The sequence below is a fragment of the Tachysurus vachellii genome, chromosome 4 (assembly GCF_030014155.1).
Source record: "Tachysurus vachellii isolate PV-2020 chromosome 4, HZAU_Pvac_v1, whole genome shotgun sequence".
In the NCBI taxonomy this organism is placed as follows: Eukaryota; Metazoa; Chordata; class Actinopteri; order Siluriformes; family Bagridae; genus Tachysurus; species Tachysurus vachellii.
This window is the reverse complement of record NC_083463.1, coordinates 22,778,946-22,806,487: the sequence shown is the minus strand read 5'-3', so window position 1 is coordinate 22,806,487 and position 27,542 is coordinate 22,778,946. Positions and strand designations below refer to the sequence as shown.

The 27,542-nt window shown below is 36.9% G+C and overlaps 1 protein-coding gene across 4 annotated transcripts in view; it reads right to left on the bottom strand.

Annotated features, from left to right (window-relative positions):
- Positions 1 to 19,001, bottom strand: part of chl1b (cell adhesion molecule L1-like b) — an 80,675-nt gene extending 61,674 nt beyond the window's left edge. For 2 of the 4 annotated variants that reach the window (XM_060868383.1, XM_060868382.1), the window contains exon 1: positions 18,689 to 19,000. The gene's annotated coding sequence lies outside the window, so the exon portion shown is untranslated. Of the gene's footprint in view, positions 1 to 18,688 lie in introns of all 4 variants that reach the window. The other 2 variants (XM_060868380.1, XM_060868384.1) reach the window with 2 other exon arrangements.
- Positions 19,002 to 27,542: the final 8,541 nt, after the last annotated feature.

The following is a 27,542-nucleotide window of genomic DNA, read 5'->3' as shown; positions in this document are numbered from 1 at the left end:
AAGCTCCAGGAATGCAATAATCCATTCATATATCTTGCTTTTGAGTTTTCTGCTATTCCTGGAATCAACAGTCCATTTAATTCATGCCAACTGTATGACAGTATACTACCTAGCCAAAATGAATATCCATGATATTGTAGAAAAGGGTATCTCTGATTCTTGGATATTGATTAAATTGCCTTTAAGTTTTTAAGAATCATAAAATTACATTATAACCTTTTTTAAGAAACCTGATGATCAGGGACTTGCACTCTTCTATAAACAGGACTTTCCATATGAGTGGCTTTTAAATACTAATGCAATCATGCAGGAACTTTGATCTATCAATAAGTGTGCTAAATCCAATTTGGGAAGTTGCTCTCTTTGAAGGTAATGAAAATTTTGCTAAGCTCACTGGGATGAAGAGCTCGAAGGGCAAGAGTAAAAGTTGAAGTGATCAAAGTCTGCATTTTTTCCTTACCTTAGAAGAGCAGAGTGGATTTGCAAAGCCCAGATAAGAACATAATTGCTTTTGCTTTGCACATTGTGACAGCCTCACACTCATTAGTGTGCAAGGCAGTGCATCTACTGACTGCAGAGAGCAGGAGACTCTTTGACTACCTGTGTATTTCAGTTCCGTCTTCAGGAATCGCCTTGAGTCAAAACAAAAGCCCCCGTTTAAGTACCTCTGTTTGGGCTTTGACGGAAACTTGGTGACCTTAAAAAAACTGTTGACATGCTTTACTTCGACTGGTTCAATGAAATGGAGTTGAGGGAGAAAATACTCTGTTTTTATGCCATTGCTTACTCTGTTGTTTTATGGCATTGCAGTTGCATCATGTACTGTTTATAGCATTTTCATTTTATTTTTTTCAAGGACCCTGTTTGAAGAGAACAAAACAATTATTCTAATCAGCAATATGTACTCAATTAGTGTATTACTGCCAATAAAGTAATAAAGAATAAAGTAATAAAGAATAAGGAAACAATTAACCCATGAGTTTTTTTTTTTTTTAATTAATGAGGATAATCATTATCATCAATATCACATGGATAGGGATGTATTTATACAAATTAGCAAAAGTTTACAATATACTGTAATAACCTGTTACTGAACACTCCATAGGAATATCCTGAAACACACATAACTTCAGGAAAAACCCTAGTTTTTTTGTCTGGAAAACTTTAATGTGTTCCACTGCTCTGATGCAGCACATGCAAAAGCAGGCACTGATGCGCTCTATGCCATATTGTGACATGGGAACCTCAATAAAAATGTGTTAAGGGCCAGGGGCATTTGCATTTTGGAAGGCACTGAATGAAAGAGCTTGTTTCTTGTCCTGTGCCTCTGTGAAAGGCTCTATTAACAGAGAGGTTTCAAATCCCCCCATTTTGCTCATATTAAACTTTGGAACAGAAAATGGGAAGTCTGACGGTTTATGCAAGTTTTCTTTTGTGTCTGTTTTACTGAAAGTGAGGAAGCTATGCATTTCAGGAGTCTCACTTTTGCACTTTCAGTCCATTGGTTAGCTGCATTGCTTGGCAGCATTCTGTTGGTGTCTTAGAAACCAGGGCTTTATCTTAAAATTATGAGGGGAAAAAAAATCACAAGACTCATACACAAACACACTGGCTGGAAGTTTATCTCATTGCAAATGTCAGGTCTTTTGGCTAATACTTATTGGTGGTATAGAACTGAATTTTACTGATTCCCACTAAACCCACTAAATATTTGGGGGCCTGGGGGGTGTTAGAAATAATTAGAAACTGACTATTTTCTTATTATTAGTAGCTACTGTACATTTTTACTGTTAATATGTTTTAGGAAGTTTTTAAAAACGCTCACTTGAATTTGAACAGTGTGACAATCTTGCTTCAACAAAGAACAGTGATGTTTTTTATTAAGAAAGACAGATCTGTCAGCAGTTGTAGGATGATTTAAAATGTAACATTACTGAAGTTTTGGTGTTAGTGTAGCTAGTTATTGTAGCTAGTGGATTTCTAGTTAAAAATAAATAATTAGGCGCAATGGCCATAAGCCTCTTTATTAAAAAGGAAATCAAAGCCAGCTGCACAAGTGTTACCTTGAGTGCTAGCAATAACTGCATTAGCAAAACATCACCTCAGCTTGCCACTGCTAATATCAAGCTGGTAAAGAGCAAACTGAAGACAGTCAGGCCCAGGTGTGTGTGTGTGTATGAATCTTATAAATACATACTGTATATATACTTCAGAATATTATAAATAGAAATAGGTACCTTTGTCATTGTGCTTGTATAATGAATCAAACTGTTTGAAGCCTTTATTCAGCTTGCAAGAGGGATTTTTTACATCTTAGACATTATCATACTTTGCAATACTTTACTTTGTCATACTTTACTTTGTACTTTTTTGTAAATAAATACTTTATTAAATAATATATTCAGTAGAGAGAGATGAAAAACTGATGATCATATACTGTATATGTAGGACTAAATGTTAGACAATCCAGAAGGACATGCATGCTGTTTCAATGCACTGATGAAGCTAAACAATGCTGCCATGCTTTTTCGAAATCTAAATGTGTCAGAGAATTGAAAGCAAGTAGGGTATTTGTTTGGGATGGAAAAGCACCATTTCGGCAAAGACGTAAACACTCTTCTCCTTTTTCTTATTGATTGCTATGGTTGAGAGATTTTCTTAGTACTCTTCACTGTGTTGCCTATTCAAGGTATCTTTTAAACAAACATTAACATAGTCATTTTTTACACTTCACTGAAACATTTTTGAATTATAATAATCCCCTCATTTACATTTCCAATATGTCTAAATTTCAATTAAAATAAAGTTAACTTCCAGGTGAGTTGCCTCTAACACTTGCTAAAGATGCTATAGAGAGGAACATGATAAAATAAGGCTGGTTGTATACAAGGTCATCAACAAACATGACAATATTATCCATCCATTTATATTATGTTGTGTTTATCCCACACAGGGCCACAGGGAACTTGGAGCCTATCCCAGAAGCCTCAGGGCACATGGTAGGTTTGGCACCCTGGACAGGGTGCCAATCCATTGCAGGGCACAATTTCTCACACATACAACAGATAATTTAGAGATGCCTTCAGCCTATATGTCTTTGGACTGGGGAGGAAACTGGAGTACCTGAAAGAGGTCCCCCTATAATGGGGAGTACATGCAAATAACAATCAAATGCCAAATCCTAGAGATGTGAAGCAACTTCATGCCACAATAATAGCATGCATGCCTAGTTTGTATTTTTGAGAAAATCATGAGGCAGGTCCATATAAAACATATTTAAGTTTTTTATAGCAGACTTTTGTGCCCTGATTATGTGGACCAACCAGGAACAGCCATGTGAAAACCAACTAGTTCATTCATTGACATAAAATAATACTTTGATTTTGTATGACACTTTTTGTTTGAAAAAAAAACTGTTTGCGATGGAGTTTCAGCGATCAAGAATATTGATGTATTATCAAACCTGGGGAGACAATAGCCCACCCCCTGTGCCTCATTTTGCCTAATAGTGTCTTAGGGAACTTACAGGTGGGCGTTTACCGCATTTGAATTTCGTGCAGATCATTACCGTATGAATAGCATGATGTGAATGGGTATGTCTAGATCAGTGTTAATGGGATGAGACGGAAAAACTGTACCCATCGTTAGTTTTTCATTTCATTAGACATTTCATGGTTACTATAGATATATTTCTCCTGTCTGTATAACAATGCATTAAGGTTCATTTGATTTTTGCGACACACCCCAGATAAAAATTCACAAAAAACAATCACAGAAAGCACGTACTATTTTTGTAATTTACAAAATCACAACAAATTATTTCTATTGTAAGTGAATACAAATAAAAGTTAACCTGTTGCAGTTTAGAATGATGTCTTTCTTTTTTCTGTATGGCCACAAATGGTTAATTTTAACTCGGCCATTGATACACTGAAAAATCCAAGTGGTCCCACATGTGTGACCATATACTCATATCATATGCCATTAATATCTTAGATAAATATATAAAACAGTAATCCAAGACATTATTAAATAGTTTGTGTCTTTTTCTGTCTAAAGTGCATGCGTTATTAAGTGAAACAACATACAAATGTATGCCCTAGAGTTACTCTATCGCAATATGTTGTTTCCAGATAGCTGTCACTTTCATCAGAATAACTCAGTTTATAGGGCCTTAATGGATATAAATCAAACTCCTTTCAAAAGCATTGCTATAAACAGAGTAGAAATCTCTTTCACCTAGCCCAGGCTATACTGATTCACCAAGACATTTTGTTCTGTTATGTGCTCCTAGAGCCCAACCCCCCTAGTCTCACACCAAACTACAGTAGCATTCATCCTTCTAGAGTCAAATGTTCACGTCAGCAAATCTGCTTTACTCTTTTTTTTTTTTTTTACATTAAACACATACAAGTTTTACATTTTTGACCACCATGCAATTTACTCAGTTCACCGAGTATATATTTAGAGTATATGTTTCTGTAGAAAACTGTCACAACCGTTTTCTTTCTACAGAAGTGATACAGGGTGTTAATAGATGTTTTCCTCTGCTGAGTCGCAACATTCAAAATAAGGTTGTTGGGGGAGGGAACATTGATCTGAGTAAGAATGGTCTTGTTATGTGCTTATTTGAATTGAATTGAATTGAATTGAATATTTAACAGCCGTTTACTATGAATATGTTTGATTTTGGGCATTTTATTGTGAAATAAGCTGATTAAGGAGTGAAGAGTTGTAGCAAATTAAAGGAGAGCTACTGTAGACCAGTTAGTAGAGATGAGATATTTTGGGAAATGCTATAGGTCAAATTAAACTAATATACCTGTATAAAGCATCTACAACTCTCTCTTGTGCAATATTTTTTGTTAAACAGGGTTTATTTTAATCACACACACACACACACACACACACACACACACACACACACACACACACACACACACACACAGAGTACATATATGACATATAATAGAGGGGAACAGTGGTTTAGTGGTTTGCCTTGAACATCCCAGGTTGGGGGTTCAATTCCTGCCTCTGCCCTGTGTGTGGAGTTTGCATGTTCTCCCCATGCCTCTGGGTTTCTCCTGGGTAATATCTCTTCCTCCCCAGTACAAAAATGTGTTGTAGACTGTTTGGCATCTTTTAATTAATTGTCTGTAGAGTGATTTGTGATTGTGCACTGCGAGAGTCTTGCATCCTATCCCCTTGTGCCTCAGGTCTTCTGGTATAGGCTCCATGTATCCCCTTTTCCCAGTATTATAAAAGATGTAGAATATATATTCTGCTCTACTCTGCAAGATTTGTTGAGAAGAAATAATGTGCTGATAGAGAATGAAAGGAAACACTGAGAAATGACTCAGTGGGTCAAATGAGTCATTCCTCTTCTGTAAAGACCAGAGGTCCTGACAGACAGGAACTCCAGAAAGTCAAACACTAATAAGATTAAATCTATCGAGTGGTGTGGAATCAAAGGGTATGAATTCTATTAAAACAGTCACGGTGGCATGAATCTTCAGTGAAATTTCACTTTGTCTAATGAACTAATCTTCTTCTCTGTACTTTCTTTGTGTTACGTAAAGGGTAATCCCATGCAGTGTATATTATTATGTACTTTTAAAGACAGAGACTGTCCAACCAGAATAAAACAGAATCTTATTAGATTTTTTTCAAAACAAGAATATGATTGTTCCTTGATTTTTAAATACTACAAAAATGATTTCAAGTCATTTACCACAAGTCATTTACCTTAAGTCAAGAGAGAAATGTATAGTTGTAACTATTCAGATCACAACTGTAGGCAACATGTTCCTGGTTGATCCACTTGAAATATTAGCAATTGTTCTGAGGATATAAACCGATTGCATATCTAAACCAATCATGATGATTTTCTGCTTTAAGGTGGCATTTCAGTCACTCCTGTTGGTGTTTTAATATTCATTCATGCATGGTTAAGGCTGGACAAAACCATAGTCTCTCTGACCCAGATTGATTACACATTTAACTAGGAGATACAGCAAGGTTCTCTCTTCACCATATCTGGAACTGAGAGTTAAATCAAATAGATATTGATTGAACTGGATCTATTCGAAACAGGCAGAGCAAAGCTAGTGAGCTTGGGGACTGCTCAGTTTGGTGCGGAAAAATCCATATCCCCAGCAAGACACCAGAGATTGCAATGTGCAATTGTGAACACTGTTCATGAGACTCACAGAAACATTTTGGTAGACAGTTGATTAATGGGCATTGTTGTCTTATTGTATTGACTCGTGCCATTTTCTGCACCACCTACGACAGCTTGATGAATGCAGAATGCAACCTGCTGAATCCTCAAATTAATACAGCTGATGGCATCTCTCCACAGTGAGCATCTTTAATTCTGGACTGTCCACATGCAGACAGTGAAAATGCTTTGGTTTAATTAAGGGTGCAAGAGAAATCTGCACCAGTACCTTGAGAAATGTCCTGTCCCCCATCCCCCAGTAAACCATTAGTAATTATTGCTTATCTTTGTTTTATACCTAATATGCCAATTGTTAACCAAAACCTAAATTAGATTCCATAAATGAGGTTCTGATATCAAGACAGCTGGCGACCTTAGATGCAAAAGGAAAAAAAACACAGTGCTTCAAGGCACTCCCATGTTCATGCAAATGTCCCACAGCCCATATTTCACTGGTCTCAAATGATCTGGTAGAAAGTGCATATATAGCAGAAAGAGGCAGTTATTGTGGTCTATGGACCTCTGCAAGAAAATGGTGGTATAATGCTGGTTGGGGTGATGTTGTTACTCTCTGCAGTTAATGAAGTAACATCCCCCACTCACAGGCTTACAATGTTGCTGATTGTGCTGTCTGTCTTCATTCGTCCCCAAGCGTGCAAGAAAAGGCTAAATCGCAAAATATCCTAGCAGCACATGTGTAACATAGCCTATATATATATATATATATATATATATATATATATATATATATATATATATATATATATATATATACATATATATATATATATATAAACATACTGCAGCTTCCCTCATTCTGTCTCTAAGGATCTGGGTTTGTGTTTAGTCCATGTTGATTGTGCCAACTGAATTGGCACTTTAAGCAATAAATTGTGCTCATACATATTACACATTAATTTAGCTTGCCAGTTAGAGAGTTTCTACATTACCTACTTGGTTGATGTACAGTGTTTTTTCAATGTGATGAATTATAGATGAGCTCATTAAAGGCAGACATTTGGTACACCCAATCGCAAATTTGGCTCATTGTGAATGATGATACTACAGCTGTGATTCCAAATGCAAAATTTGTTTTATCTCACTCACTCACTTACACACACAAACACACACACACACACACACACACACACACACACACACAAACACACACACACATTTTTACTATTCATACCTCCCATACAGAATGTCTGCCTTATCAATTTAAAAAAAAACGCCTTTAACTTCCATTTCTGGCTCACAATTGTCCTTCAATGCTTGCCAATATGAGGGAGGAACAGACATATTGTTCATTACTGAAAGTGTGAAGTGCAATCATCCATTCCCCAGCCACAGTGCTTTATGAATTCCCAGCGTATCTCCACACTCCACCTGTCCATCATTGAAAATGGCAGGCCAGGGCTCCTCACCCTTCCTTCTGCACAATGAGAAGTTGAAGGTGTGCTTTGTTTGGAAACAAATTAAAAAACAATCAGCTATTGCATATATAGATATATATAGGCAAATTCTCTCTTTTTTTAGATATATTTTTAGATATATTTATTATAAGATATATTTAAGAATTAGTTGTTTTTTCAGTATTAGCATGAGTGATGGAATGCTTGTGTTAGCAGTCACTGTTAGTTGTGTTTTTTCATCCGCACTACAGAGCATGAAAGCACGCTGACGTGACACCACTGCTAATGCTAATACTTCAAGCAGCGTCTGGCGACAGGTTTGCTACCGATCCATTTTCTATTATTTACACTGCAGTGAGGATAAAAGAAGTCATTACTGCAACAAAAGGCTTCTGTGTGGTATAAAGTTAAGTTTCAGTGGCTGGGTTATGTTTGAAGTGCCAGATTATGATTCGCTATTAATTGAGTGCCTTTGTCGACTGTACCTTTGTGTTCTTTTAGTAAAATTTCTACACTGGCAGTAATTTTTGTGATGTTTTCTTTTTTATAGGTTGTAGCTACAGAAGAAGTCTAACTTGCAAAATTCAGAAAACCTCTAGTTGCTTCTTCTTACTGTAGTTTGTTCTATAAACAGCCATGAAGATGTATATCAGGACTATAAGAATCTAAATAAAGTTTTTTTAACATGGGATTGCCTATTTGGGCAAAAATAGAGAAGAGTTTGCGTGGGCACTTGTGGTCCCCTGGTATAAAAATAACCACAGGAATGTGGAGTTTAATGGATGAGTTGGCACATCAAGGCTCAAACTGTGGGAGCCAGGTAGTAAAACATTCTGGAAATGATGAGTGGGTTGTGTTTCTTTCTTTCTTTCTTTCTTTCTTTTGTTCTTTCTTCACATTTTATTATTATTCACTACAGATTCTTTAGGGAGTTTCTAAGCATCTGTAATGATATTAGATGCAGACCAGGAGAGGAACACAAGTGTCTACCAGAAACCCTTTTCTTAGTTTAAAACACACAATCTCTCTCTCTCTCTCTCTCTCTCTCTCTCTCTCTCTCTCTCTCTCTCTCTCTCTCTCTCTCTCTCTCTCTCTCTCTCTCTCTCTCTCTCTCTCTCTCTTTCTCTTTCTCTCTCTCACCTGGTAGATAGCCATAGCACACAGAAAACAAGGACATCTTGGCCATGGGGTTAGTTATGGTAGTAGGTAAGAGATGTCTGTGTGCGTATGTGTTAGCATATGTCAGGGCTGACATGTCAGAAAACCAGATGTCACCAAGGGCCCAGTGTGTTACCAGTTACCTATGGTAAGTATGTTAGCTAGAGTCAACCCTTATACAAAGAACAGCTACAGCCACCGCAAACACACCAGATGTAAAAAAAAGAAAAGTCACAGTCTTGATGAATCAAATGCAGGCTGCCTGTCATTCACAGCTGGTGATCTTTGAAATGTGGGCAGACCTTATTTGTCCACTCAGCTGGTATGATTGACACTCCCGTAGTCCAATTACCAGCATGTGGTGCTCCTCTCTGTGAGGGTCACATATAAAGCAGACACAGACTCTTTGTGCCATTTAAGCTGACAGATTCAAGATCTGTGATATTTTCCAGACTGAACAGGGAACCAGAAATACAGCATACAGTATTCTGTCTACAGTATGTATGCAGAAAGCATGTAAAGAAAAGCTGTCCTGAAGTCAGTCACCCATCAAAAAACAAGCAATGCATTTATTAGCTTAATTGAAAAATTACAGAGGAAGATGACTAACTCACTGCACTGTTGTTGTTTAGTCCTTGCTGTTTAGAATAAGACAAACAATAGGCTTTAATGTGCTTTAGATCTTGCAAACTTAAGCCAAAATGACATTAACAAACAAAAGCGGAGAGAAACTGTGATGTTCGCATCACTCCTCTGCATGTCAATGTGTACAATAACTGACACTCAGCTGAAAACGATTTAACAACTGGAGTGATGCCCCAAAAAGCTTACAACCGTCACAATGACAGACTTCAATATTTTGAGCTTGACTGGAATAACAACACACCCACTAGTAGGGACTTGCCTGTGACAATAATACATCTATTGTTGTTAAACAAAGAATTATTCATACATTTATTAAAATACATGCATTTTATATGTTAAAAATAAATCTTAAGTCTGAAAACTTAAGTTAACGCAAATCAACTTAAATTCAGTGTGGAGCTTAATGGTCCAGAAGGCAAAGGTTTGAAAATACATTTATAGATGTTCTGAACATGGCTTTCATGTTTTACCTCACGAATTTTGTTTGTAGAATACTTCTTATTGCACTTATACTTGGATCTTAATCACTTGAATATCGAATGCTCAGAAATATAGACTTGTATTTAATCATTCGTTAAATATTTAATCAATGGTTAGATATCACTTAAACATTCTTGTTACTCTACAATGTAGAACTTTGCGGTTATTTGGTTGTCCAGCTGCGGAACCCTTAGTACAGAGCAATGTGTTTCTCTAACTGAATGTTCTTTACTCAGAATGTAGATTTTATATAGATTTCAGTATTTGGCTAACTGACTAAATCTGTTTTGATGCCTGGTTCCTATTTTTTGTGACAAATTATATGTTTTTTAGTCCGCTATATAAAGTAGCCTATATAAGGTTCCATAGATAATGCACAGGATATAGGTTGTAAGAAATGGGACAGTTTACTTATTAATTTATTGGTAAGTCCAACAAGAAATTTGTATTTATTTATTTGTTTATGATTCCATCCATTTTCTGAACTGCTTACCATACATAGGTTAATTGTGAACCTGGAGTCTTTCCTAGTGGACTTGGAGCATAAGGCAGGGGACACCCTGGACAGGGTGCCAATCCACCACAGAGCACAATGATGCACACACTCATGCAGCTATTCACACACTATGGAGAAGGATGGGAAACAGCTTACAATGCTTGTCTTTGGACAGGAGGGGGAAACTTGAGTACCTGGAGGAAACCCACAAAACATGAGAACATTCAAACTCTGCATACATAGAGTGGAGGCTGGAATTAAACCTGTAAAGGTACCAGCCATCTTTAACAATGGACCTGCAATTACTACCACTCTAACATTTTTCATTGCATTTATTTTCAGTAAACAAATTAAGAAAAGACCAGTCTGACATATATATAGAGAGGGAAAATGATGCAGATAAAATAAAAAAAAAGGAAAAAGCAAACACACCAAAATAAAAAAAGGCAAACAAATGTGGTCAGGATTTTTTCCAATAATAAAAAGGCACAGTGAGAGACATAATAAAGGTTACTGGTTCACTATAGGTGCTTCCTTGTTCAAATTTGAAATTATGAATGCAGGGTTTCTGGTCCCCGAGCACAACACTGATTAATTGGTTCACTATCCTGACTGGTTTTGGCATTGTCTCCTACAACAGTTGCTCTTTCTGCAGGATAAGAACATTAAGATCTGGACTATAACTGTGATTTTGGCCCCATTGCAGGTTTTTTCTTCTCCATCTTTTTTCCACAGCATGCCAAGGACAGACACAAACACAGTGTTATCATTACACTAAACATAATAAATATTTCCCAGTATTGGCTTTCATGGAAATTCAAAAAGTTGCAGTACATATAAAATTAAAGATATAGTGAGGTAAAATATTTGATGTTTAATACAAATATTTATTTTGTAACTTAAACAATGAACATTAAACGCAAATCAGAGAAACTGATCCTTTCCTTAAAAAGTTAGCTTTGAGTATTAGATATTGCATAAACTGTTTCTGCAGCTAACTGCTTAGCATGCTCTCTGCGTTCATTTTGTTGTAGTGAAAGCTCATGATGAGCACACTGATGCTCAATTAGAGGATAATAGTGTCAAGCTCCAGGCCGTAAACAAGATTTTGCAATTCAGAGCACATGAGTGGATGTTGTATACATTTTGGTCTGCACCATAAATGTTACTGAAGCAATATGACCTGAAACAAAATATATTACCTTACAGTGTCCATTACAGTCCCACCAAATGGAATGAAGGCCATTGTGGAAGAGTTTGTGTGGGTTTGCTGTTTTGTGTGACAGATACTCTTTGTGGTCTGAGCCAAATTGGAGTGTTTATTAAGAACATAGCTCAATTTTAAACAAAAAGAGAGAAACGCATTAGACAGAGCATGAAACCAAAAGGTTTACCCACACAGGCAGTTGTAAGCAAGCATCTGGCATCCGTATTTTAGTATGCTCGTTAAACAGAGATAACCGTGTCTGCTGACAATATGCAGTAGGAAATTAGGGCATGTGTAGCATTCTGATATTCTCAAAGCAGACAAACAGTAACAGTACATGATTAAAATAGATGTGTTGCTAAGACTAAGCACATCATGAAGAGCAATTGCTAAATGAAGGAAGATATGTTGACAGAGTGATTCTCAATCGCTACTCTATTTCCATGTTTCTGGAAGTTTCTAAAGACTAAACGTTGAAAGAAATGGGAAACCTCTGCATGTTTCATATCACGTTCCATAAACACAATGAGCCTTTCACTGCTAAGGTCCCCATGGCTGTCACATCTATCCTGCTTCATCCTTTCTCCCCCCATCCATTCGTCCTTTCCTCAATCGTGGAGTCCCCACAACTTTGTGCATACCCCCAAATGTCTTCTATGGGGAGTACAGGGGACAAAGGTTGCTATTCCGCTGCTAGTCAAGAACATTCATCATTTTAATGGTTCTTTCCTTTGCGCATATATTCAGCTTCCTACAGGCTAAAATCCTTATTTGTGGTATGACCTCCACACATATTAGTTTTAAGGTACACACCAAGACAGTTTTCTAAATATAATAAATTCAAGATAACATAATTTAAGTCAGTTAACATAGCCAAAGTCAGAGAAGTAGCACAAAAAATGTGGATATCTATCTATCTATCTATCTATCTATCTATCTATCTATCTATCTATCTATCTATCTATCTATCTATCTATCTATCATTGTAACTACTGACAGAATAAAAGGAAAGGTAGACCAGCACCATATAAGGGCTTCAGTAATGATGTGCTTAGCTGCAACAGAACAGCAATGGCCATATCTCCAGTTTCTCTGAAATACCCTAGCAATCCCCAATAGCCAGAGGGTGTTTTTTTTTACAAACTCAAGTGTCCACCACTGCAAACCACTCACACAGTGTAATGTTATAGGAGTATGATATCAGTAAAATAATTATGCATGATAAGGATATCTTAAATACATACTGTACATTGCATCATTTGATTATTCTGGTATAGAGGTCACACTAACACACATACACACACACACACACACACACTATTTCTGAGTGCTGTGTATTGATTAATATTTTAAACCTATACAATCATTGCACATTTTATCACTTCATATTCAATTTTATATTACTTGACTAGGACACACCCGCCGTACTGTTAAAAACAGCCAGGTATGTCAAAAGGTCTTCAAAACACCTCATTGTTAAAATTCTATAATAGATGTAATAGAAGACCAATAGTATCCCTTATATTTTTGAAAAACACCAGTAAACATATTTCTCACACATCCAACACTCCAGAACATTCGCTGATAAGTCATTATTTTAAACTGACAGAAAGGTATTTAAATTTCCATTCCTTTTTTGTCACAGACCAGAAATCATCTTGCAAACAGAACTTACAGCTTTCCTTCCTTTCATTAATCCTTCCAAAGTCTACTTTGCCCCATCCTGAGCAAGGCAGCCCTGAGCATATGTGATAACATTGACCTCTCTCTCAGGTTTGTCCTTCAATAGCCCAAGCAGATTAATTGGCTGTGGCCAACCACTGGCTCAAGGGTCCTGTTTAATAAGATATGTTCTGTGCTGTACTTGCCCCCACTTCTTCTGCCCTCCCCCGGTGTTCAATGGACAGCAAAGGGTGTCATTCACGTGCACTCATCCATGTAAGTCAACCTCAGGTCTTTTTTTTTTTATTACAAAGAAATTCATGAGTTATGACACTGGGTTCAAACTAAGTGTATGATTTCTGGTTTTATGAAATTGAACCCAATCCATTTGTAATTGGAGAATTAAATAAATCAGCTACTTTTAGATACTGGCTAATATTAGACAGCAGTTTTAATGTATAATATGAGAAACAGCTCAGTTACAGTATCTTTAATATCTATTTGACTGTATACTGCAATTTCCATGATTCTTTATTAAGTTAATTATTCTGGTCAGAGCCGCAGTCCAGAGCCTATCCAGGAAACACGGGACAAAAATGGAATATACCCTGTGAAGTCCAGTGTGAAAACCTGAAATCTTATTCTGTTGAGAAAGTCAGGTATTGGTATTTGGACAGAAACACAATTTTCATAATTTTGCCTCTGCCTACCACCACAATATATGAAGCAATGAAATGTGATTAAATTGTAGACTTTCAGCTTTAACCCAAGGGTTTTGACAAAATTATTGCATTAACTGTTTATAAATTAAAGCCATTCATTTCATTGTGAGTCCATTTTCACAGGTTAAAAAAAATAATTGGACACACCAACATAAGGATATTATTTTTACTATTAGGATGCAAATATTTGCCAGTCCCCCCCCTTGTGATTCGTGGCCAGGAATTTACTGCCACCACCTTCAGTTGCTGCTTCTTTGTGTGTCTTTCCGCCTTCAGTTTTGTCTTCAGGAAGTGAAAAGCATACACAATTGGATTGAGGTCAGGTGACTGACTCAGGCATTTAAGAACATTCAATGTCTTTGCCTTTATTTTTGGTCATTGTCCATCTGTACTGTGAAGTGCCATCCTATCGGATTTGCAGCACTTGTGTGAATCTGATCAGACAGCATGCTCTATACACTTCAGAATTTATCCTGCTTCTTCTATCAGCAGACACATCATCAATAAACAACAGTGACCCAGTTCCATTGGCCACCACACATGCCCATGCCATAAACCTGTTTCCACTACAGTATGTTTGACAGATGATGTGGTTTGCTTTGAGCCCTTCCTTTCACTCACCCATCATTCTGGTACAAGTTAATTTCAGTTTCATCTGTCCAAAAAATTTTGTTCCAGAACTGGCCAGTTTTTTGTTTGTTTGTTTTTTTACATAACTCTAAACTTATTGAGTTACTGGTGATTTGCATCTTGAGATTAAACCTCTGTTTTTGATGGCAACATGAAGACATCTTTTGCAAGTAGACTTTAACAATAATATGCCTTCCTCCTTAACTGTGGAAGTGTTAGATGTTGTGAAGAGGTTTTCCTTCACTAAGGAAAGAATAGTGAGAATCATCCACTTTAGTTGTTTTTCATGGTCCTCCAGGCCTTTTGCATTGCTGAGCTTACCAGTGCATTCTTTCTTTTTAAGATTGTATTAAACCTTGGATTAGTAACCCCTAACTTTCTGATAGGTATGTTGTGTTGTGTTTTTATTATCATCTCTTTGGACCACATATTCTGGGTTCCAATTAACAAATACAAATACAAATACAAATTCAACACTTGGAATCATTTCCGGAACTTTTATCCCCTTAGTCTGTCTTGAAATAACAAGGAAACAGACAGCCACATCTGCCTATAAAGCCTCTTTTCAGTCAATAGTCCAGTTACCTTTGAGCCTTTGACACACCCAAACTTGACAAATGAAGACTGGAGAAATAAATTTAAAAAAAGTCAACCTTTAAGTTATTTTATCCTTACTTACTGTAGAACTGTGAAAATCTCAAATTTCTCTGCTGATCTAAAAAAAAATCAGCAGCACCAATATTCATTCCATGATTAAAATCACAATTTATCCAGAGACCACAATTTATCCAAACCTTTTAGTAATGGTAAGTTAAGTAAACCATTAAGTAATGGTACACACTATATAATTTTCTAGGTAAAAGGTACATAGTGTAGGTATAACAGGTGTACATTGGAGGATTTTAGCCCAGTGATAAGGAATTTCACAGATTATTACCTCTGTTTTGTCATCATGTATGCCTCATGTATGTCGAATATACATGAAATGTACACAGCTGTTGAAATAGTGAGCTAACTTAAGCAAAACATGTGGACATTTTATTCTCAGCTCAGTTGATGCTCCATGATGCATCTTGAACACAGATGTGCTTTATTAAAATGCCGTCATTTGAAAATGAACTGTATGAGCTAATTACAAGTGTTGTGACTCACATATACTAATTAAATTAGATTAAACTACACTACATTTACTTTAATGCCCATTTAATAACGCAAAGTACTCTATAGTATTCTAAGTAAAGTGTACTACATCACTTTACTTGCTATAATTGTTGATGATATTGCTTTGATTATTACTATAAATAAAGCCTTTTTTAATACTGTTATAAGTGTGTTCAAATGTAAAAGCACTCTCACCAGACATGAGTTATGTCAAAGATGACAATGATAAATAAAAACTGCCAGTGTAAAACTACATCATCGCTACATTATTTTTTGTTCTACATTATTTAGATCACATCTGCTCTATACAGACACTCTGTTTGTTCTATTTAGGTTTTGTTATACATTTCTGCCATTTATATTTAGGTCTTAATGGAAATTTAGAAGCATCAAGTCTTTAGCAAACTACATGGTAAACACTGTAATGATATTTTTTCTGAGATTTGAACCCCCCCACCCCCACCCCCCATTCTATCCTGGTTGTTCCCCTGATCCCAACCCTGTCTTCTCTAAGTAAAATGTCATATTGCCTCAGAAGATTTGCCACTTGGCATGAAACAATATGATAAAAAGGCATAGAGCATATTTTGGCAAGGACACAGGTGTTTTTGTAGTGAGTTCATATGACTAACTGAATCAGAAGTTGCATGTGGAGATAGAAGCATCACTTTGGATTTGATCTAGGCTGTGATCTATAGACAAAAATAGTGATGGGCTCAAAGAATTTCATCAGGGAATATCATAATTTTCACTCTCAAATGAAAAACTGCAATTGTTTTCCACTATTCAGGTACACACAAACTGGATAGTAGTAGGAGGAATACCTTAAACATTTTGGTAAACTACTTATGAAATATATAGGGTGACCCCTCTAACATTGTATGGCTTTTTTCCTTAATTAAATTATTAGAAAGGCACCAGAAAGGTTTTCATACCAATATATCCAAATTATTATGTAAAGTTTTGGTTATAAATATCAAAAAGAAATGTATCATTGCCCACTGTGTCATGTGCTGAATCCATCTCCTGGCATTTGCTATGCATTTGTGGAGCTGTAGCTCATCCAATCAGTTAATTCCTTTCATTAGTTTAGAGAGGCAGAGGAGAATTTGCCCTAATTTTCTTGGTGGGGAGCTAGTGGCCTCAATAGGCATGGCTTGGCACATAAATGTTCATTAGAATCATGAGAGCATTCTATTGAGCTGGAAAACATAGAAAACAACTTTTTCTAGATTTTCTGTAAATATAATGTATGGTTGTATTGCTAGTATTTGAGAATTAATTATCAAACAATATGATATCATCTAACCAACATCTAGCCTGGAAATAATGTGATACTAAGCATTGACAGTTCTGAAATCATGCATATTAAATTAAGTTTCACACATCTGACCTTTCTTCAGTAGTTATGAACGATACTATGAATGATCTTTAGTCCTTTTTGTACTCTACACTATACTGTGTCAGAGCAGTCTGTTTCGTAAATCTCTACGTCTTCAACCAGTAACCCATCATCCACTCTCCAATTCAATTACAAAGTCTCAGCCCACTGGAGTCTTCTGACAGCAGCATGCTGTCTGTCTCTAATGCGAATTTAATTGTTGTCATTAAATCGGTGTAGCTCATCTCACTGTAATGATGCTTTCTCTCTCAGATATAATTTAATTTTGCAACATTACAGCAAAGCCACAGTGATCAGGTTTCTCTACAAATCGGAAATGGGAACACCTCATGAAGTGTTGGTGGAAATGGTGTGCAAACGGGTTGCTGTTTTTATAAGATGATGGGATTTCAATGCTTCACAAAAACCCTATAATAAATAATGCAATCAGAATTCAGATGCTTGTAAATGGGTAAGAGAGAAACAATCACCTCCCTCACTTCAGCTCTCTGCGCTTCTCTGCATTTATTTATTTTTATTTGTTCCATTTTACTAGCATTCACATAGAAAATCATTTTACCAAAATAAAGCTTCACACAGATTTTTTGGTTTGTTTCATAAACATGTTTTAAGCTAGAACTAGATCCTCATGATACTCATGAAATTATTGCTTCTCTCCTACATTCCCTTCTTCTAAGTCAATTCTTCAGCTTCGTGCTCTCATTTTAATTGATTATACCAACAAACACTTAAACAATTAAATCAGTACCAATATAATGCTCTCATGTTATACAATGCAACAACAGATTGAAAATAACATTTAAAATAAACTATGTAGTAAAGATGCAAAAGCAGGTGCATATGCAGTTTAATCTATGAAATTCAGCATGTAATGAAGTGTGCTTTCCAAGATCACTACAGTATTCAAATTGGGTGTTTCACTAAAAATTTCAATGATAGCCTCTTTAAAAAAAAAAAAAAAAAAAAAAAAAAAATAGAAACACAATACGTTTGATGACTTGATATTTTAGTTGGATTCATCAGATCAGATCTGACTGAATGAGGGAAATGGTTGAATGAGAATTTTAAATCATTCAGAAGCTTTTCCTAATACTGTAGTCATATGTTGACTTGTTTTAAGGAAATGTATCGTAGTCGCTGTCAAAAATTCAATTTGAAACTATATGTGCAACACCATCAGGCTGAAAACTCTGTCCAGACTGTTCAGTACTCAAGCTGAAGTGAAAGTGATTTAAGCCTATTTCGATGCAGGAACTGAAATAACACGTAAATTATGGGGTATCGTATAATGGAACTCATCTCAAACATATGATGTTCCCTGACTTTCCCATCATCATGCCCCATTGTCACCAGTACATACAGAGAAACAAAGTGAATAGATTTCACGTGGTGGAAAGCGCTTTAATCCAGAAAGAAAGAAATAATAAACGTAAGAACTGACAGAAAAGAAAAAAAAAGATATGGAGAAAAAATACTCATAGTTAGCTTACCGTTCTCTGAACTGTGTGGCAAGCGAAGAAATCTTGCGTGAAAAATGCCTCGAGCGAGATTCTATATTTATTTATTTATTTATTTATTTATTTATTTATTTATTTATTTGTTCTACATTTATTTAACGAAAATAAAGTAACGCAACAGCTTTGTTCTGCTTTTTGCTCTGCTCTGAATAAGATCAGTTGCGGTCAATAGCTTTTTTCAGAAATCCATGGCAACCGAGAAAAAACCTCCGCAACTTCAACACGCTGTGACCGGGTTAACACACACGCATGCACGCACGCACGCACGCACCCGCACACACACATACACACACGCATCCTCCCTACACCCCCCACTCCCAATGACAGCGACATTATTTCCGCGAACAGAATAACCAGGCGGTAGGTATTAACGCGTGAGTTGGGGGAAGGGGGTCTACTGGGAATGTGTCCTAAACCATTCAGAACTACTCCTGTTTTAATATCCAGTGCAACTCATGGCATTTCCGATGATTATGGAAAAAAAAAAAAAGACGAGTAATTGACTGATGTGTTGAATGAATTGTTGAATAGGCTTAACACAGCAAGCTCTTTCGGAAATTTGAAATTCGGTTACTAGACACAGATACTTTAAACTACATTAAAAAATGTCAGTCTATTTTTTTTTTCAGCACCTTAGACAGCAGCATCAAATCGCTACTCGATTCAGTCTGTCTGCATTCCCATTTGTTCCAGATGGTGAAGGAATCAAGCTGAGGAAGTGGGCAGTTAGGATGGGCTGTTTAATTTTTCAGGGTCAGAGTGGACTATTTGGTGAACAGTGGGCACTAGGTTGGGGAATTTACCCCAGATGCACACACACACACTCGCGCATGCACAATCACTGTTTATTCAGGTCAGAGTTGCATTGGATACAGCAAGGCACACTATATCTTAGCCAGTTCACTTACCAGTATGTTTTTGGACAGAGGGAGGAAACCCAAACAGACACAGTATTCCCTACTGGGTTTTTTCATTTATTCAATAGAAGCTTAACCAACAAAAACCATGTAATCCGGTAACACAAAATAGGCACAATCACAAACCGAAAGACTCATAATACATGACATACACACACTGTCCACTTTATTATGAACACCAGTCTCCTTAAGCTGTTGCCTAATCATCCAATCATTTGGCAGCAGCACAATGCATAAAATCATGCAGATACAGGTCAAGAGCTATAGTTAATTTCCACATAAAATATTAGATTTGGGTAAAATTGTGATCACTGAGTTAAATTGAGGCTTGGTTGTGCCAAATGAGATAATTTGAGTTTTTGAACAGACAGGATGGACATATTACCTCATATAATCGCACTTTATAATCATGGTGAGCAGGGGAGCATCTCAAACCTTAAGCTGGATGGGCTCAGGCCAGTCTGGTCATTATCCTCTGATCATTCAGTTTGGTCATTCTCTCTCTCATGAAAATGGTCTTTCACATGTGGTACCTCTGATCACAGGATGCTTTTTGTTTTAACACAATTCTGTGTAAACTCTGGAGACTGTTGTGTGTAAAAATTACCAGAGTTCAGCAATTTCTGAAGTACTCAAACCGGCCCATCTGGTACTAATAACTATGCCACAGTTAAAGTCACAGAGGTCATATTTTCTTGATACTGATGTTCAATGTTAATTTTAACTAAAGCTCTTGATCTGTATTTGCATGATTTTATGGATTGTGCTGTTGCCACATGATGGCTGTGTAGATAACTGCATGAATGTGCTATAAAAATGTTTCAAATAAAAACAATGGTAAATGAATGTTCTAAAAATTGCACAGCTCCTGAATTCCACCCCATAAGGATAGTACAATATCCTGTAAGTTTCAAGATGAAAACCATGATAGTAATATATATATATATATATATATATATATATATATATATATATATATATATATATATATATATATATATATATACTGTATACTCAGGCCAGAGGCCAAAGACTCATGAGTTGGACATATTAGATGTAGTATGGTGGACATGAGCTTTTACTATAGAAAACATAAAATATTAGAAATAGTGTATTAATGTAAACCTAAGAATTATTTTCTATAGTTATGGCAGAGCTGTGCTGTTAGTTAGAATTAATCTACACCTTAAAATCAAATTTTGGGCATTTACGAATACTGTAATACTCTTGCATATGAAATATTTATGTCATACTAAAGAATGATTAGTTATAGACTTTGTGCTGATAATTGTATTAACTATTAACATAATTTAATTAATTTATTTTGATTTAATAGCAAATATTACCCATTTGAGTCTGACAATGAAAAACACTGAGCTTTGAAAATTGCTATAAATAAAATTTCTTAGTCTTTGTTATTCTGTCCTAAGGTTATGTAAACCTGTAAATATAGGTTAAGTTTAACTAGCATCTGCAAGTTACAGTCAAAAATAATAATTTGTCAGTAATAACACACTTGAGCTTAAAAATGGCATAATTTCATTTGTATTTTCATCCCTCGGCATGCTTACAAATGTGGCAAATGAGGCTTTGTGAAAGATTTAGATAAAACTAGCCAAGCTGAAAATACATAAATTCATTATACTTAAATAGACATGATTGGAGGTAGAAGAAAAGTCATTCTTTTTCCAGGTTTGTGTAACAGTCTGCATAGCATGTATTATGTACCCACTGTTTTACACATACTATTTTGGTCAACTGAGAAATCCATTAAGATTAGATCATCTAAGCACAAGGTCAAATGAGTCATTCTGTAGCCAAAAGCTTTTTCGCTTAGTACCTTCTTATATGTCTAATACAGCAAACAAGCTAATCAACGCTAATCTAATTTTTACCAATATCATCTCATTGAGAGAAGATTACATGATGACATTTGCTAGCCACAGAGCATAATTGGATCTTTTTATGAAGCTACCCGGTCCTCGAGGCAAGCTCTTAGCCCCAAATTGATTTATTGTCACTCAGAAGACACCTGTCACACTCTCTGATCTGCTCCAAAAGCAAAAGGAATTCTTTTTAACCCCAAGCCCACTGAGAAACTAGTAATCAGATAGACATGTGATAACACAAAACTGAGGGGGGTGTACAGCTTTGAATGATGTGTTTACAGCTGGGTGAATAAAGATAAAAGGCTTTAAGGGTGGTCAAGAAAGACCTATCACAGGCTATTTTAAGCTTAAGAAAGAGGAATAGCTAAACTGACAAATGTGTAAACAAATGTTTGATGATAACCACAATGCATTTTATACATATCTTGACTTATGTTTTATATATATATATATATATCTTTTATATATCTTTTGTTGGTCCACATTGGATATTGTAGTACGGCAAGATGGGACCCAGGAATACGGAGGCATGGAGGCAGGAGGTAGTTGGAAAACGTTCACTTTTATTTAGAAAAGAAGAAAAGCAGTGAGACCAACATAGTGGCAGTGATGGAGTGTCAGAAGTGCTGAAGTGCTGGTGGGAGGCAGTGATGGAGTGTCGGAGTGACACAGAAAACCCCAGGCGCGGCAATTGGCGTGCTGGATAGGAGGCGTGTCTTCAATTTCTGGGAAAACAGAGGGATGTACAAAGAACCACCATTAGATTTACTCAGATTACAATGCTGTAAGCCTTCTCTTGCCAGCCTTCTCTAGCAAGCCTTCTCCCAGAGGGTTAAGAGTTTTGAAGTTACTCCTGATTGGCTTCTTTGACCTTGATACATGTTTATGTTATTCTAGGAAATCAAAATATAAAGGCTAATACAATTATCTAAAGTTGATCTTAAATCTAGCATTTGCATCTGGATTATGTTGTTGCAGCCTCACTATGCTGGCACATATGCTAGTAAAGCAGTAAATCAGTAGCCTGAATTTTATTTTGATATACAAAGATCACCTACTGTATAACATTCAATGCACCTGCCTAATATTGTGTAGGTTCCCCTTCTGCTACATCTACAGCTGGACTCCACAAAGCCTCTGAAGGTGTGCTTTGGTATTTTGGTATTGGTATTTGTCAGCATCATGCTTAGACATTTTCCTGTTGGTACATTAGGGGGTGTTCAGGCATTTGCGTCTTGTACCATGTGTTTTTGTTTACGTATTGTGTTCACGTGTCACGTGTCTATGTGCCCCGCCATAGTCTTAATTCCTTCCTGCCACTGCACACCTGTTATTATGTGTTACCTATTTATCCCTGCCACGTTGCTTTTGGCAGCGCGGAATCCATGTCATTGTGCTGTCTTTGTGGTTACTTTTCAGTGTCTCTGTGTTGTAATTTTGAGTTTTGGCTTTTTTTCTTTCACCAAGTTCTTTCCCCAGTGTTTCCATTTTGTGTTTTCCATTTTGTTTTTCCAGGATGTTAATAAATAGTTTTCTTAGCTATCCCTGCATTTGGGTCTGGGTTTTATCTGTGAATGCACCACCAGTTTCCCTTACAGAAGGATTCCAACGTATACAGACCCAGTTGGATAGCATTTGTCCTAGTCCCTATGGCTGTGAGAGCAGTCACTCTAGACCTTTCATAGAGAATGAATATTTTTTTATCTGGATTATTTTGTCTCCATCAGTTTCAGTGGGAGGCGCCGCCCCACTTCCTGTTCACCGCTCCAGTTCATTGGAAGGATATTTGCTCAACCCTTCTGCTCAATTGTGGATGTTGATCAGCCCTTCTGCTTGACATCAAAACATTAACGACAGATCATGCAAGTTTTAGAAGGTGTATCCTTTATCGATTCAATTTCTAGCACATTCCAAGATGATTTCTTTTTCATGTTTCTCCAAAAATTCCTAAACAATTTTTGCAGTGTGTCTACTGCCATTAGGAAAAATGTAACACTGACATCCTGCTGAAGTCCACTGTCAAATCTTCCATCCCTGTTTGCTTGTAGTGTTCAAGAATTTGGTCCAAAAATATCACAGGTTCATTCTAGAGGACATTATGGTAAAATCTTGAGCTCTGGAAAAATTATTTCCAGGTGAAATGCTGATAACCAGGACTTTATTAGGGTCTTAGATTTAAAGTGCATTTGAGTTGCATGTTCTTTGGCTCACAATACATCTAAAATTCAGGGCTTAAGTTTCAGTTACCTTAAATCAATCAATCAATCAATTAAAATAACGACCAAAATAGTAAATGTAATCAAACATACAACCAAACAAGAAACAACAAAAAGAAAAGGTTCTTTTCTAAAATTTCTAAGTTTCTAAAACTAAGTATCCAAGAAAATTTAACTATTCAGATATTGTGTTTGTAGTCACACAACCTTAATACATTTACTCAAATATTGTTTAATGATATGATATTGATTATATTATCCATTGTCTTATGAGTGCAATCCTTCTGGCTACACACACTAGTTATTTCTCTTCTCAGTCTGTATAAGGGAGTAATTGCGGTGCTCACACCACCGCCTAAGCACGGCAGAAAACTGCTACTGTACTTGCCTCAACATCACACCAGTGCTGAACAGCTGGGGCGGATCATAGCATGCCAAAAAGAGAACAACCAATCAGGAGTGTTGCCAAAACTCCTCATGAGGCTCAGCGATGTTGGGGAACAATGTTGAAATCGTAGTGTGCTGTGGTTGATCCCTGGTGAATGTGGCAGCAGAATTCCATAAGTGGTACAGCCCTGGCCTCAATCCTCGCTCTCAAATGGACACCCTGCTGAGGATCACTAAATGCTGGCTCCAACCAGACACAGTCAGTCCTACAGAGATTGCTAAAATGGTGGCCATGGATTGGTTTTTACAAGCTCTACTGCCTGTACTGGTTGTCCCATGTTCACATACCCCTCCTTATGCATCTGGCCCATTCCCATCCTCTAGGGGGCAACTTGGGGGCCCACAAAATGATGAAAACTGTGGGGTCAATTCTTCTGGCCAGGTATGGACGCTGAAGTCAAGGCCTTCTGCCAGTGGTGCCCACAGTACCAGTGCATTGACCCTCAGAAGCCAGTGCCAGTGCCATGAATGGTCAGCATGGGCCATTATACACATCAAGGCGTTCCCACTTTGGGAGGTCACATCCCGAAAAATAGGCAGGGAGATCCTCAGGTAAGGTTGGTTGTGAGTTTGAGGTTGGGAGTTTGAATCCCAGGTCCACCAAGCTGTCACTGTTGGGCCCCTGAGCAAGGCCCTTAACCCTCAATTGATTAGCTGTATAAAATTAGATACATTTTACAGGCCAGGATCACTGAGGAGTCCACCAACCCATGGTCTACTCCCATAGTCATTGTCCAAAAGCTTGATGACTCCCTGAAACTGTCCAATGACTTCCGGAGGTTTAACCAGCTCTCTGGTGAACCAGCAAGACTGGGCATTCCTTGAACTCATAAAGGCTCCTGCCACCTCCTCTGTTATAAGGAACCTTGACTTTAACTTCTCATTCACTCTCCACAATGAAGCATTTTTTCTGTGTTCCCTTCAAATTATTGAGTGTCACAAGGAGGCATACAGAGGTATTATCATAGAAATGACAAGTAATTAAGATGATCATGAGCAACAATAAAAAGACCATCTACTACATGAATATTATATAGTATATATGAGCCTGTTGTAGACATTTACTGTATATGCTGTGGGGTTTTGTCAGTTTGTATTATTTAATTATAGTTTAGTAATGCAGTAGGACTAAATTAACATTCATTATAAACCTTGTCCATTTTAACCAGAAGAAACCAATGGTATTACAAAGAACATAGTATATAAAGAGTAGCAATATCCCAAACATTCATTATCATTACACAGAACATATTCGTATAATGGTTAATATAAACCTTGGCATCACAATGGAAGCTGCTGCTTAATCACATTCACAAAGGAAGGATTTATTTACAGTTGTGTGTATATAACATATTACACCGAGTGCATTTTGTTGGCATGTGCAGATTTGAGGGGCTGTTGTTTTGGTTTCACAATTAAATGAAATGAATAGAGATATCTTTACAATACATGCATCAGACATAATCTCAAAAGTAACATAATATTGCCTTATCTTTGGCTGTGCCATTCATACTCAATATTCTGACCCCTGTGTGACAGCATGTTGCCTGGGCAACGCCCCTTGATACTCCAATATTTCAAATATTACAGTTTCATTAAGTGTATTCCAAACTCCCTTCTCACCAAAGCAACCAAATATTCCATAACGTGGATATGTCAGCCAAATCCCACTGAAGTGTTTCATCACAGAGATGGCAGCAATGGAAGTAAATGGTGGTTGGACTACAGTTAATATCAGTAGATGTTTTTACCACTGCCAGATGAAAAGGTGCATTATTCCACATAGTTACTGAATGTGATGGTCTCTCTTACATGTTAAATTAACAACAAGACATTAACAACAACAATAAAATACACTAAAATGCTTAAAGGTCACTGAAAAGTGCAAGGATTCACTAGGATTCACTGATCTTAATGGAATTATACTGTTCAATGCATGCAATGGTGTTCTGATGGCCTAAAATCCCAAATAAATAATCTTCTTAACAAATAACTGGAAAAAAACAGATTAAAAGGTTAAGCTTGGTTGACTTATAATATTTATAAAATGTACACAATATAGGGGGCACGGTGGCTTAGTGGTTAGCACGTTTGCCTCACACCTCCAGGGTTGGGGGTTCGATTCCCGCCTCCGCCTTGTGTGTGTGGAGTTTGCATGTTCTCCCCGTGCCTCTGGGGTTTCCTCCGGGTACTCCGGTTTCCTCCCCCGGTCCAAAGACATGCATGGTAGGTTGATTGGCATCTCTGGAAAATTGTCCGTAGTGTGTAACTGCGTGAGTGAATGAGAGTGTGTGTGTGCCCTGCGATGGGTTGGCACTCTGTCCAGGGTGTATCCTGCCTTGATGCCCAATGACGCCTGAGATAGGCATAGGCTCCCCGTGACCCGAGGTAGTTTGGATAAGCGGTAGAAAATGAATGATGAATGTACACAATATAATATAATTATATTATAAAGTTGACTATATTATTAATATTTATATATATTTATATTGACATAATATTTATTAGATGTACACAAAAATCTGGATAGTTGAAAACTGCACAAATGATGCCTGCTGTTTTTCGTATTTAAACTGCACAAATGATGCCTGGTGTTTTTCTTGTCCAGTTTTGATTATGTTGTATCCACTGAAGCCTCAGATTCCCATTCTTGTCTGACAGAAGTGGAATGTGGTCTTTTGATGTGGTCTTTTGCTGCTGTAGACCAAGATTTGATATGTTGTGCCTGATGAGATACTTTTCTGCTCAGTTGTATAGAGTGCTTATTGAGGTACTATACACTCCTCTGATATCTCTCATCAACAAGGCATTTTTACCAGTCACTGAATGTTGTTGTTGTTGTTGTTGTTGTGTACCATTCTGTGTAAACTCTAAAGAGATGACATCAGCTGGTTCTGAAATACTTAAACCAGCATTTCTGGCACCAACAAACATGCCAGGGTTTCATTCCAGATTCAGAAAAAAGCATGAATAACAAATAAATAAAAAGCTGATCACATCTTAGAGGGATGTGGGATGGGGCCGACATACAGGGAATAACAGTAATCCAAACAAGATGAAATGAAAGCATGGATCACATTTTCATGTCCCTTAAAGGAAAGGAAGTGTTTTAATTCTGCAGTGGATCTAAGCTGGTCAACGACTCCCTGTACAACAGTATTGATATGCTTATCAAATTGAAGAAAGGGATAAAAAAAAAAAAAGTGGTAGATGAGTGTACTCTATTATGTACTCAGCGATCATCACTTGAAACTGATAAAGCTAAAAAGACAAGAATGGCAGTGTCAAGTGCTTGCTGATGAATGTCAAATGAATGGCAGACCTGTTATTCAATCCTCTTTCATTATTCAAAACAATT